Source organism: Ursus arctos, unplaced genomic scaffold, assembly GCF_023065955.2.
Source record: "Ursus arctos isolate Adak ecotype North America unplaced genomic scaffold, UrsArc2.0 scaffold_32, whole genome shotgun sequence".
NCBI lineage: Eukaryota > Metazoa > Chordata > Mammalia > Carnivora > Ursidae > Ursus > Ursus arctos.
In genome coordinates this window covers 15,726,001-15,738,637 of record NW_026623008.1, presented here as the reverse complement: position 1 = coordinate 15,738,637, position 12,637 = coordinate 15,726,001, and the positions used below count along the sequence as shown (strand labels likewise).

Genomic DNA, 12,637 nt, shown 5'->3' with positions numbered 1-12,637 from the left:
CTATTGTGACACCATGTTGCCTAGTCACTAACTCAATATTCATGGCACGAAGAGGCCAAAACCTACATTTTTATAACAAAGAGTCAGATCACTCTAAGGCACACTGACTTATAAACAGATACAATTAGTGTCTCTTATTGTAGTCCTCCATTCTAAGAAGCTATTGATTACAAATGCACCAAAGATTTATTGTATTTCATCAGTTCAGAGATGGTTGCTTTCACATTTAAACATCTCTAAAATCAGGGTGCCTGAGTGACTCCGTTGGTTAAGCATCTGTCTTCGGCTCAGATCACGATCCCAGGATCCTGGGACGGACCCCCACATTAGGCTCCCTGCTCTGCAGGGAGTTTGCTTCTGCCTCTCCCTCAGCACTTCCCCCTCAACCTGTGCCCCCCCCCAATAAATAAAATCTTTTACAAATAAACAAACAAAAAACAGAACATGTCTTTACTGAAAGATTCTTAAAATCATTACCAGTCATTTTCCCCCCACATTTTGACATCTAAGAAATCAGGATAAATGGCATCTTAGAGTCAATGAAAACTTTTTTTTTTTAAGATTTCTTTATCTTAGAGAGTGAGTGCGTGCACGCAGAGGAGGGGCAAAGGAAGAGGGGGAGAACCCTCAAGCAGACTCCCCACTGAGCATGGAGCCCAACATGGGGCTCAATCCCAGGACCCTGAGATCATGACCTGAGCTGAAACCAAGAGCCAGAAGCCTTTGAAGTTTTTCTGGGAGAATAAAAAAGAAACATCATGCCCTATATACCTGCATTTTGAGATAAAGTCCTATTTCAATTACAGTCCTGAAGGAGTTGCAATTTCTTGTTGGCTAGAACCGCCACCTTACTAAACATAAAAATGTGAGAACCACCTAACTGAGCTAGGATGCCATGCCTACTTAGTCCTACAGTACCCATCACAACTCTTAATCATAATGAGCTATAAATGCTTGTTAACATCTCTGTACATATATTAGGAGTAACTTACACGAAATATACACTCTCCCATTTCTCATCAAAATCATCCTGATTTTATTTCTCTTTAACCTCCTTTTATCTTGTTCCTTTCCTTTTCCTTATGATGCACTAAAGAAGCACTCATACTAATACAGCATTAAAGGTTAAAGATCCTAATCCCTAAACTAAATCAAAATTATTTATCAAAATACTTAAGCACACTGAGTGCTAATTATAGAGAATTACTCCTAAAGAATGTCTTTTACATAATAATAAAGAAGAGGAAAGAGGAAGAGCTGTCTTCTCCTGGTTCCTCAATCTACCGCTGAAAAGAAGCTTAATGTTCTGGTAAAAAAAATAAAATAAGATCTTCTGCAGAATTTCTTCTCAATTCACAGTGAAGAAAAGAAAGGTAAGCAGAGAGTTCTGATCATTCTACAGAATATTTTCCAGGTGCCTACAAATCTATTGCAAGTTCAGTTCTTACACATTCTATTTCTCCTGATCATTATTACCAGGTGACTTTTTTACGTAGAGTTTAATCATGAACACTGGGCAGAAAGTAACAGTTGCCACTGTGGCACAGACTGCTAGCAGTCTGCCACTTCTTCCTTTCTTCTTCAGTAATAGAATTTTCATTTAAGTATATGGTCCCCAGTAAACACAGACTACATTTCCTCAATTCCTTTGCAGCTGGATGTGACCACTGTGATTAATGGGAGAGGAAATGATGGATGCAACCTTCAGGACTAGCCTTAAAAGCAAGGCGAATAGTCTCCCTGTTCCAGCCTGTAGGCTGGAATGCAGACGCGATGATGAGAGCTGAAGCAGTCATACTGAACCACAAGACACAAATTACACGTTAAGGATGAGTAATACAATAGGACGGGCCAGCCCTGGACTGCCTCCAGGAATTTTACACAAGAAAGAAAAACTTCTCTTTCATTAAGTCCTTAGTATTTTGGATTTCTCTGTTACAGCAGCAGAACTGATATCCTAATTACGGTATTTCATTGACTGTAAGAAGCCAATGATTTTTAAATACACCCTAAATTTAGAAGTGTTAAATGTGGGAGAAACATGTCTTAGAATCACTGAAATTCTAGAAGTATCTGGATTTATCAAGTAACTTTACAGTAAAGCTGACCACTTCTGAGACTGTCTCAAAAACATCTAAGATAAATGCTCCTTCTAAATTTTAATTGTGGTTGAAATCAAATTGATTGTCATCCCTAACCATGAAGCTCCTTATCTTCAATCAGTATCTGGTATTCTCTTTTAAGACTTATAACCCATACTAACAAGCAAATACAAAATCAACAGGCCACTTATAAGCTTGAAACATCTAGTGGAGGAAGAGCCACTGTTTCTTAAAATTTTCATTAAGATTCCCTAGGGAAGAAGAAAGAAGAAACTGAGAATGAAAAGTTCCCATGATCAGAGCTATGAAGATGACTGCCTCATGTGCTAAATCACAACTATCACAAGCCGTGAAGGACAAGGTTGGAGCTGGTCTAAAACATTCCAAAAAAGAGCTTTCATTAATAACTGTATTTAAAAAGAATAATTTAAATCTGATTCACACTGAATTCCCTTTTTTATATATTATAAACATATTTGGAAATTCCACCAAAATTAGCTGCCTTTGGCAGCCCATTCACAAATAGCAGTCTTAGAAAACTGGTTCTTTCTGTGGAAACCTTAAATGCAGTACCCCTCTCTGATACCAGCAAGAGCAAGAAAATGTTAATGATATCATTCTTGGGGTGCCTGGGTGGCTCAGTCGGTTAAGTGCCCAACTCTTCATTTTGGCTCAGGTCATGATCTCATGGATTGTGAGATCCAGCCCCGCGATGGGATCCATGCTCCACTGGGAGTCTACATGAAGATTCTCTCCTTCTGCCCCTTCTGCCACTCACTCTCTCTCTCTCTCTCAAACAAACAAATCTTAAAAAAAAAAAGAGAGAGAGAGAGAGAAGAGAGATCATTCTGGCCACCAGGAAACTTTCAACTGTAAAGTAAAACATATGGATACAACACAATTTGTACTAGAAGAAATCCACAATATTAAGTTTAGGAACACAGGTAACACTATTTCAAATGGGCTCATAAATCCCTCAGCATTCTTCTTTTTTTTTTTTTTTTTTTTTTTTAAGTAGGTTCCACTCCCAGCATACCCAGGGCTTGAACTCACGACCCTGAGATCAAGATCCAAGCCTAGATCAAGAGTCAGACACATAACCAAGTCACCCAGGTGCCTCCTCCCTCTGCATACTTAAGCACGAATTCATTAAAACTAAATGACAAACTTTCTGAGGGCAATCTTTAAGATTTTCCAATGGAAGGTAATAGATTCGAGTAACAGAGATGTGCTCTGCATATAGTTTGGCTAGGTCACTGAACAAACATTATCACTTTGAGAACTTTAGAAGTCTGTATCTTTTCCTGTCCCAGCAGAAGAAACAGCCCTCAAGGCAACTGGGCCATTCTTTGTGTGTCCTGCCTAAAAAGTTGCAAAGAATACCACTAATACATAAACTTCATTTATAAATAATAGTAATTTTCTTAACTCTGAAGTCAGGAAAACTCTACGCTTTAATCTCTGCTCAGCACTTACTAATGACCTGGGCAAGGTTCTTAACTCTTTTTGCCTAAATGTTCTCATTTGTAAAACAGAACTAATTATGTCAACACTGTGAACAGTTGTTATAAAGATTAAATAATATAAAAGGACCTCATGGCTCACAGCACATACTCAATATACATAAATTCATCTACCAAGTGTGCTAGTTAAATCGATCCTACTTCACACCTATTTTCATCCAGTGAGTCAAAACTTACACTGGCAGATTTATTGCCTAATCAAAACTTTTCACACTTTGCACATAATAGGTATACCAAAAACATAAGATGAACTGAATATATTTGCTATTTAAGCTAATGACACACACACAAAAAAAAAAATTAAATGAAACTAGAAATCCACCCAAATATTTCTTCACCTGAAGACTTCTGTATTATTTCTTTTTGTATTTCCTATATCTTATTTCTGTATTTTACAGAGTAGTTCCTAAATATAAGTTACCTAACAGGTGTTAACAAAGTAATTTAGTATGAGAATAGAATCAATCACTATTGTTAAATGGTGAATTAAATGTTTTTTAGTATACAAATCATCACTGCCTACATGTTTGAATTTAGCCTGTAAATCAGCAATTCCAAAATTATCAAACCACCAGAATTACCTGGAATGGGTCTGTTAACAATTCAGATTCCCAGACCCTCACCCCAAATCTAATAAATCAGGACTCAACACTCCCTACATAATCCTAATGCACAATGAAGTTTGAGAACTACTATCTTATATGATAGCAAGACAAGGACTACACAAGAATCTAAGCTAAGATAAACATTACTGGCATTTTATTAGATCATCTAGAAGTGAATTTCTTAAGGTACAATCAAAATTACCAACATGAATTAGCTGTATCAACCAGGCATTTTACATATTTAAAATGAAAAACTCATGTTAGATATTGAGAGAGCATGAACCAAGATACTTCGAAGGTGCTTCAATAACTGGTTTAACCTAAAAGTGTTCTCAAATAATAATAATAGGAGCAAATACTTATATAGCACTTACTATGTGGTATATACTGTTCTAAACATACTTCACATTTTTATACATTTCATCCTCCCAACAACCCAACGAAGTATGTAATATATTATCCCCATTTTGCAGGTAAGAAAAGTGAGGCTCAATAAAGTTAAGTAGGCCAAGATTACTCCGCCAGTTAATGGCAGAACTGGAATTTAAACCCGAGTGGTATGACTGCGAAGCCCCTGCTCTTAAACACTATACTAGTCACCACCTCTCCTCTCACGACCTCTCCTGAGAAGTGACAGTAATTAAAAACAAACACGATCACTGCAAATGGAATGGCAAGTCTATACCTATGACAGTTGCCAGCTCTTGCAAGAGGAAGGGAGAGGAGGAAGCAAAAAAACAGGAGCTAAATTCACTTCCTGTTTCTTCACCCTGCAGACAACGACTAGATTTTATTGGGAGAAGGGAAGAATTAGTAAGAGAGACCTTGCTCTTCCCCTTTCTATATTCCCATAAATCTTCCATTTCTTAGGCTTCCTATGCTCAGCAATCTGTCAGAAACTGGTTTTGGGTCCCCTGTTAAAAGCACCAGTTCAAGAGTCAGACTGGGTCTACCACTCTAGCTATGTGACCTTAGGCAATTTACTTAACTTCTCTGTGGTGGTTTTCCCTTCTTTATAGAATATATTAATACACGTAAAGAATTTAGAAGAGGGGCGCCTGGGTGGCTCAGTCGTTAAGCGTCTGCCTTCGGCTCAGGGCGTGATCCCAGGGTCCTGGGATCGAGCCCCACATCAGGCTCCTCCACTGGGAGCCTGCTTCTTCCTCTCCCACTCCCCCTGCTTGTGTTCCCTCTCTCGCTGGCTGTCTCTGTCAAATAAATAATCTTAAAAAAAAAAAAAAAAAGAATTTAGAAGAGTGTCTGGCATACAGTAAATGCTTACTAAATGTTAGCTATTACTCTTGAATGAGTAAAGGCACTTTTAAGTCAATATAAATTTTAAAACAGCAACAATTCCAACCCACTTAGAAAAGAGCACGTAAATTTTTTTATTTCCAAAATAATTATAGTACTCATTGTTCTTACTACAAATTAGTCAAATTTAGCTGTAACTACAAAGGTGGTCAAGTTGCAATTCAATCAAGACTATTCTACAAAGCATTTGACATGTACTAAAAAGTCAGCAGATGAGCCACAGATGGGGAGGGAGCAGGCAACCAGGGAAAAGACTTTGGCTTTGCAATACATACAACACCAGCTTCAGCAACATGGAAATAACTAGGCCAGACACGTCTGTATCCTATATTAGCTTCCTTTCTAAAAAGTCAAATCGCTATAGCAGCAAAGAGGCTATGTAGTACCAATTACCGTTTTGCCATCCAGAGCAGCTAGAAAAGTTATTTTACATCAATAACTAAACACTCTCCCTCTTTAATACTGAAGTTCAATCGTACCAGCACTTAGAACTGGGGCTGGGCAACTTTAAGCATAAAAAGTGATTCTGCCAATCATAAGCAAAGTAAGTTGTGAAATAAGGTGTATCTTCCACATTCCTTCCCAGTATCCACTGTTCCACCACACAGCAACACTAAAACCCCTATCTCCTAGGTTCTTAAATGCTTTAGAGGTCCAATTCCCTGTTAGGCATCTCAGAACTATAGCCCCCTTCAGTTTTCTGGAGTCCTTGAGCTCTAAATTTAAAGAAGCCATGGAACCCTCTCTGTAGTATCCACCAGACAATCCAGTCCCTAGGGAAAAGATCTATATGGGGGAAAAGGAGGCTCCTAGCTACAGGTGTCCCATGCCCAGTGGTTCATTCTAGGCACAAAGCACGAAAAGTGCATGAAAAGATTTGAAGATTAAGTTTTGCTAATAACGAGCATCTTTTGCAAAAAATGTATATTCTCAATCAGATTATAAAACTATGTCCAATATTAACAGTAAACAAAGTGAATGAAAAGCAAGTTAAAAAAAGGGGAAAAGACAGATAGGTAGATAGATAAGAAAAGCAAGTAAAATTTCTGGTAATTTCACTGTGGTAAAAATAAGTTTACTCTTTGCCTGGGTTCCTGGTACAGAGCTCTAAAACCCTTGGAATTTCCTAGGTGACAGAAGTGTTTTTGTCTTTCATAATGACCCTTCCACCACAGAAGAGTTTATCCTAATGTAATTTAGGGCCACATTAGGCTGGGGCCCCCAGACAGCTTTGGGAAGGGACTGCTCACCAGAAAGACCAAGTGATTAACGGGCTGGAACTTTACCAACCTCAGGAAGGGGCGCTGGGAAGCCCACTGGAGATTGAGCTCTATGAAAACTCTTCTTGAACAAAGAGATCTGGAGCAAGTTGGTGAACACAAGTTGGTGAACACAAGCCTTGGAGGAGTGTGCCATGCCGAGGAAGGACACAGAAGCTCTGTGCCTACCCCCACCCCACGGCTTGTCCAATACATCTCTTCCATTTGACTACTGAGTTGTATCCTTAACTAAGTAAATGTATTTTCTTGAGTTCTGTAAGTCATTCTAGTGAACTGTCAAACCTGAGGGGGGTCAGGGGAACAGGTTAGGCAGAAAGGTGGACAGCCTGAGGAGCCCATTCACAACTGGGGCCTGAAATGGAAGCAGTCTTGTGGGATAAGCTCTTCAACTGTGGGGTCTGTACTCTAGGGTCAGTGTCAGAATTGAACTGACAGAAGTGGTATCAGAAAAAAAGACACTATTTTCACAATAACGTGAAATACACCAAAAATAATAATGTTTTTGTTCTAAATATGTTTCTCCCTGAAGTAACTCATTTTCATACCTAGGATACAGGAAAGAGGCGGCACTACACAAGCAACAGTGACCCTGAATTTCACAAGCCTTCCTTACCTAGTGAATGGTGCGGCTGCAGGATTAGATAGAACGAATAAAATCAGCACCAGCTGTCTGTCCTCAATCAAACCCAGTCACTGCAGAGAGTACTTTATATAACTTTCTGCTGTAAGTTATAGCAGCACATGCGAAGCGTAGTTTTTAAAACATCTGCCCATGTGATCGTTAAGTAACCCAAAACAAAGTACTCAAACTACAGGGCGCCTGGGTGGCTCAGACGGTTAAGTGTCTGCCTTCAGCTCACGTCATGATCCCAGGATCCTGGTATCAAGCCCCTCAGCGGGCTCCCTACTCGGGAGTCTGCTTCTCCCTCTCCCTCTGCCTGCTGCTCCCCCTCCATGTGTACTCTCTGGCTATCTATCTCTCCCTGTCAGATAAACAAATAAAATCTTTAAAAAAAAAAACAAACTACTCAAACTACAGAGATGTACCCCATGCATTCATATGTATGCACGTGTTCTAACACATCGTCTTGTTTGGTTCTCCTATTATAATTACCTCCATCATAATTACCTTTCTCCCCCCAGAACAAACAATACACTGTAAGAGGAATGTTTTTAAACCTTGAAATAAATGTTAAGCTTCAAACAAAGTTTGAGAGGTCAATTTATATGAGTTCACCCAATACTACATAAAAGAACCAAAATAAATATCAAGAATTTTTTTTTAGAATTGAAATACCCTTTCATGAACTAACTTAACCCCATCATTTTGCAGATATTCTTGCCTAAAAGCAAAGGACTTAGCCCAAAGCCAGACTGTTAACACCCATGTACCCTGATATTCTTTTCCAACTCTTCAGACTTCAAGCAAATAAAGAACCAACCACATAAAGACCATTCTTTCAGAATTTTCTAATTTGTTTTCAGAGTCCTCAGTGAACAGCAAATAATCTTAGAAAACTCTGGCATTCATTCAAAAAGCCAAAGCAATACAGCTACTGCTCAAAGTTATTTGCCCTAATAAAAATCCAAAAGAAGCTTAATATGATCAGCAGTTTGCCTCGGTTTTCAGTAACTGTACCCGTTCCAATTTGAAAAATAAAATTAGAATTCTGTAAAGTATCTTTCAATTACTAAAGAAGTAGACAACCCTGTGTTGGTAAAGACAGTCCCCCACAGGTCCCTTATGCTCCTATACATGTGGCTGGGTATGCGAAGAAATGCAAGGTCCTGACCACCCCAACCCAGGTCGCGCTGTAGGGTCATGTTTGTAGCAAACGACCTTGAAGAATACAGTAATGTCTCCCTCCAGGACAAAGAGCAGGCTTACTTCCTGCTTACTATTAAACAGTGGGTGCCCCAAGCTCAACTTAAGCTCCTCAGCTGTGACACAAACCCACTACATCTCCCCATGGAAGTCTTAGGGGCAAAGAGAAGTAATACAGACACTGATGTGCTGCTGGCTGCGCCTTTAGTAATTAAACTCTTTTTCTCTGATCCAGGAGTCTCATGTCTTCAGCCAGCATCCATAAAACAATACCAGGCTAACATATTAGCTTGTAAGAAAGTAAAATAAAATCCCAGACCTATTTACTTGATTGAGCTTCGTGAGACATCATCATTTTGCTGTGAATTTAAGTTTTGTATGTAAATAATATAGCTTAGTTTTTTACACTAATTACTAGATACACAGTCTTAAATATTTTATTCATTACTCAAATTTTTTTCTTTATAGAAAATCCTCCTGAAGTAATCTTAAAGGTTTCTTTTCCACCTTCTCCTCCACACTCACAAGCCAACTAGCACATTTCTAGAAATTGGTTGTTTTTTTAGTTTGTTTATGGTTCCATCTTCTAGGTGTCTATTCCAACAGGAAGAAATAAGTGAAGGCCAGAACCCTATCATCAAGAAAGGGGATAAGCAAGGTGGTTCCTCATAGTGAGCATATAAAAATGAGGGAAATTATGTATTATTAATTTGTTTTGCTTTAAAGTAGTAAGGCTAGGGGTGCCTGGGTGGCTCATTTGGTTAAGTGACTGCGTTCAGCTCGGGTTATGATCCTGGAGTCCTGGGATGGAGTCCCACATCAGGCTCCCTATTCAGCAGGGAGTCTGCTTCTCCCTCTGACCCTCCCCCCCCCATGCACGTGTGCTCTCTCTCTCTCAAATAAATAAAAGCTTTTTAAAAAATTAAAAAGTAGTAAGGCTAATAAAATGTTTAACTTTTTTAAAAAATACCTTATTTTGTTCTCTTCTATCCTTGAAAAGCTGTGAATAACAATATTTTCCCCAAAAATTCCACTTACCCTTAGAATTAAGTCATTACAGAAATTTAAAGGACAGGGTCTTCACAGTACATGTCCAAAAGCCCTGCTGCTTTTCTCTTGTTTTCTGACACAAGACTGATGCATACATGCAAAATTGGTAGATATTTTACCAAAAAACTGTCAAAAAAAATCAGAGAAGTAGACCCAGGCAGAATATAAGTGATAACAGCAATACTACAGCTTTTCACTGCTGTAAGATAGTGTGGCTTCTCCCCCAAAATGCACTTTTCAGATGCTGCATAAAACAAAAGTACCTTTGGGTTTTTGACAAATACACAGCACCTCAAGTTCTTTGTGTATAGATCTTTCCCACAGAATGGTTGCAAAACTCCTAGTATCTCCAGCTGCCAATTAAACGCATTAATATAGGGACACCGGGGTGGCTCAATCAGTTAAGCATCCAACTCTTAATTTCGGCTCAGGTTGTGATCTCAGGATCATCAGACTGAGCCCTGCACTGGGCTCCACACTGAGCGTGGAACCTGTTTGGGATTCTCGCTTTCCCTTTCCCTCTGCTCCACCCCCAACCCCCCTCCCCCACTTCCCCATAGATGCACACTCAAAAAAAAAAAAAAAGCATTAATAAATTCAGAGTGTCAGATGGCAAATATTAACTGCTCATTAAAGGAATTATTCAAACTTCTCCATTTTCTACCACTTGTGAAAGAAACTGATACATGTCAAATCACAAACTACCTAAGAGAGAAGCGTTCTATGCGTCCCCAGATTGACAAAAATGAAGGGTTCTATGGGTCCTCAGGATGACAAAAATGAAGCCACAGTCAGCAAAAAAATGCTGAGAGCAGCACTCATAAAGTGAAAGATTACGAGTCTACATGATAAAAGATGATCTCCGCAGTGCTAGAAGTTTGTTGTGTCAGCTTCATGAAAATGACTTCATTCCAAAATGTCTGATCCAATAAGAACAAGACCTGATTTTTACTATAATGTTGAGTCTTCCTTCCTCAAATTGGTGAAAACAAGGGATACTAGCCAGAGTCATCATTTTATATTTTACTTGTGACCAAAAAAAAAATAACGTTTAAAAATCCAATTAGTAAGCATTTAAGTAAGATACATAATTTTTAAATTTAACATTTCCAAAAAATTCAGTAAAACTGAAGAGTATGTAATAATGTATAAGAGTTCTATTTAATTAGAAGAGAATGAAATTATAGTAAGATTTTCTCTCAAAACATTCGAGACTTATAAATTTGGGAGGGGAGGAAGGAGACATCCAAAATTTATTCTCCAACAAGACAGACAGCATCAGCAGGTAAAACTACAGGAGTTACTCCACAGATCATACATTCACAAGGCATTATTTGCTTAACAGTGATAAAGCCTCTGAGTGTGTCCTCTGTAACAAGAACCTCTTCACTATGTAAGTAGGTACTAGTAGTATTGTGTTCAAGTTACAATTCCAGGAGGAAAGGCACAACTTAACAAAAAAATTTTTTTTGGATCCTAAGGTCATGTGCAATAACAGAGACAAACTTTTGATAACAGTCTTGATCTACTTTTCCACGTAGAAGGGGACTTCTCCACTTAAGCACCTAATATGTGCCATCATTGTCCATATCCCCCATGCCTGGAACAAAGTTCATGTCCTCTTGGGGCAACAAGCCTAAGTGGAGTATCCAGACAATAACCAATAACACCACACCACAACCACCACCCCCAAACATGCACACTCTTCCTTTGTAACATTACTGACACCCTCATATGCAATTTTCGCATTCTGGTCTCTCAATTAAGGGCAATATTACTCTATTCTCTTAAGAAAGGGCAAGGAGATATTAAACACATTCAAAGTTCCCTCAATTTCATGCAAAAGAACAGATAACTATGGGTGCCTGACTGGCTCAGTCAGTAGAGCATGAAACTCTTGGTCTCACGATTGTGAGTTCGAGCCCCACACTGGGTGTAGAGATTACTTAAAAACAAAATCTTTAAAAAAAAAAAAAAGAAAGAAAAGAGAGAGAGATTAACTAAAGATAAGGACATCTTGCCTATCCCAAATCTCAAATGTGAATTTGCCATAGCTCTGAGGTCTGGAAAGAGAGAAAGAAACGGGAAAAAAGAGGACCAAAATTGTTCAACTAGCTTCTATGCATCTTATTCTGCCCATCTAATCAATGGCCGATTGCCTGGTACTATTTAAATTATCCAATATGGTTTGTACTTATTTCAAAGTCTAAGCCTTTTTTCACATCCTCTCTCTAAACCCTGGATGTCTGGCCTTACAACTCTTCCTACTTCTATCCTAGCTTTCCACCCCCGATTCCTACTTTATCTGAGACACCTTCCCTAACTATCACAGCTACCAAAAACTGCCCCAATTCTCTGAACCCCCACGGCAAGGCCCTTCTCAGTCCTGAGATCTCATTTCATAGTCCTCTCCGCTTCACTTCCTGTGCTCTAACTACACAGGCTTCTTTCTATCCCTCCAATACGCCCAGTCCTTCCTGCAGATCTTTATACTCGCCAGTACTGTTGCCCCTGCTCTTAAAGCTGCTGACTTCTTCGGATCTCAGCTCAAATCAACCTCTTCTCAGAAAAGCCTCCCTTGAGCACTCTATCCTCAGTAATATCCAGCTTCCTCCCTCTTACTTCTCTCATATTACCCTGTTTATTTCCTTTATACTATGGTCATAATCTATAATTATCTTGTTTGTTATACTGCAGTAAAGGAGACATAAAAAATAAGGAAATCTCTAAAAAGGTAGGGACTCTGCTGTGCTGCCAGAAAACAGTTCAATACTGAACACACAACAGGCACTCAATGAACAAATGAATCACACAACTCAGTACTTGATCATGCTGGTTTTATTCACATGTCTTTATTCTAATAGCTTTCAAGCTCTCTGAAACACTAGGCTTGCACTTCCCAAGAGACCTAATGCAGTACTGACCTTTTATATTAAGG

General features: G+C 38.9%; 1 protein-coding gene across 3 annotated transcripts in view; it reads right to left on the bottom strand.

The window, feature by feature from the left end:
• Positions 1-12,637, bottom strand: part of CDC42 (cell division cycle 42) — a 46,621-nt gene that overhangs the window by 18,577 nt on the left and 15,407 nt on the right. Inside the window, exon 1 of one of the 3 annotated variants that reach the window (XM_048221998.2) lies at positions 12,197-12,319. The exons of the other annotated variants lie outside the window; for them this stretch is intronic. The gene's annotated coding sequence lies outside the window, so the exon portion shown is untranslated. Of the gene's footprint in view, positions 1-12,196; positions 12,320-12,637 lie in introns of those variants that run through there. 3 annotated transcript variants of the gene reach the window in all.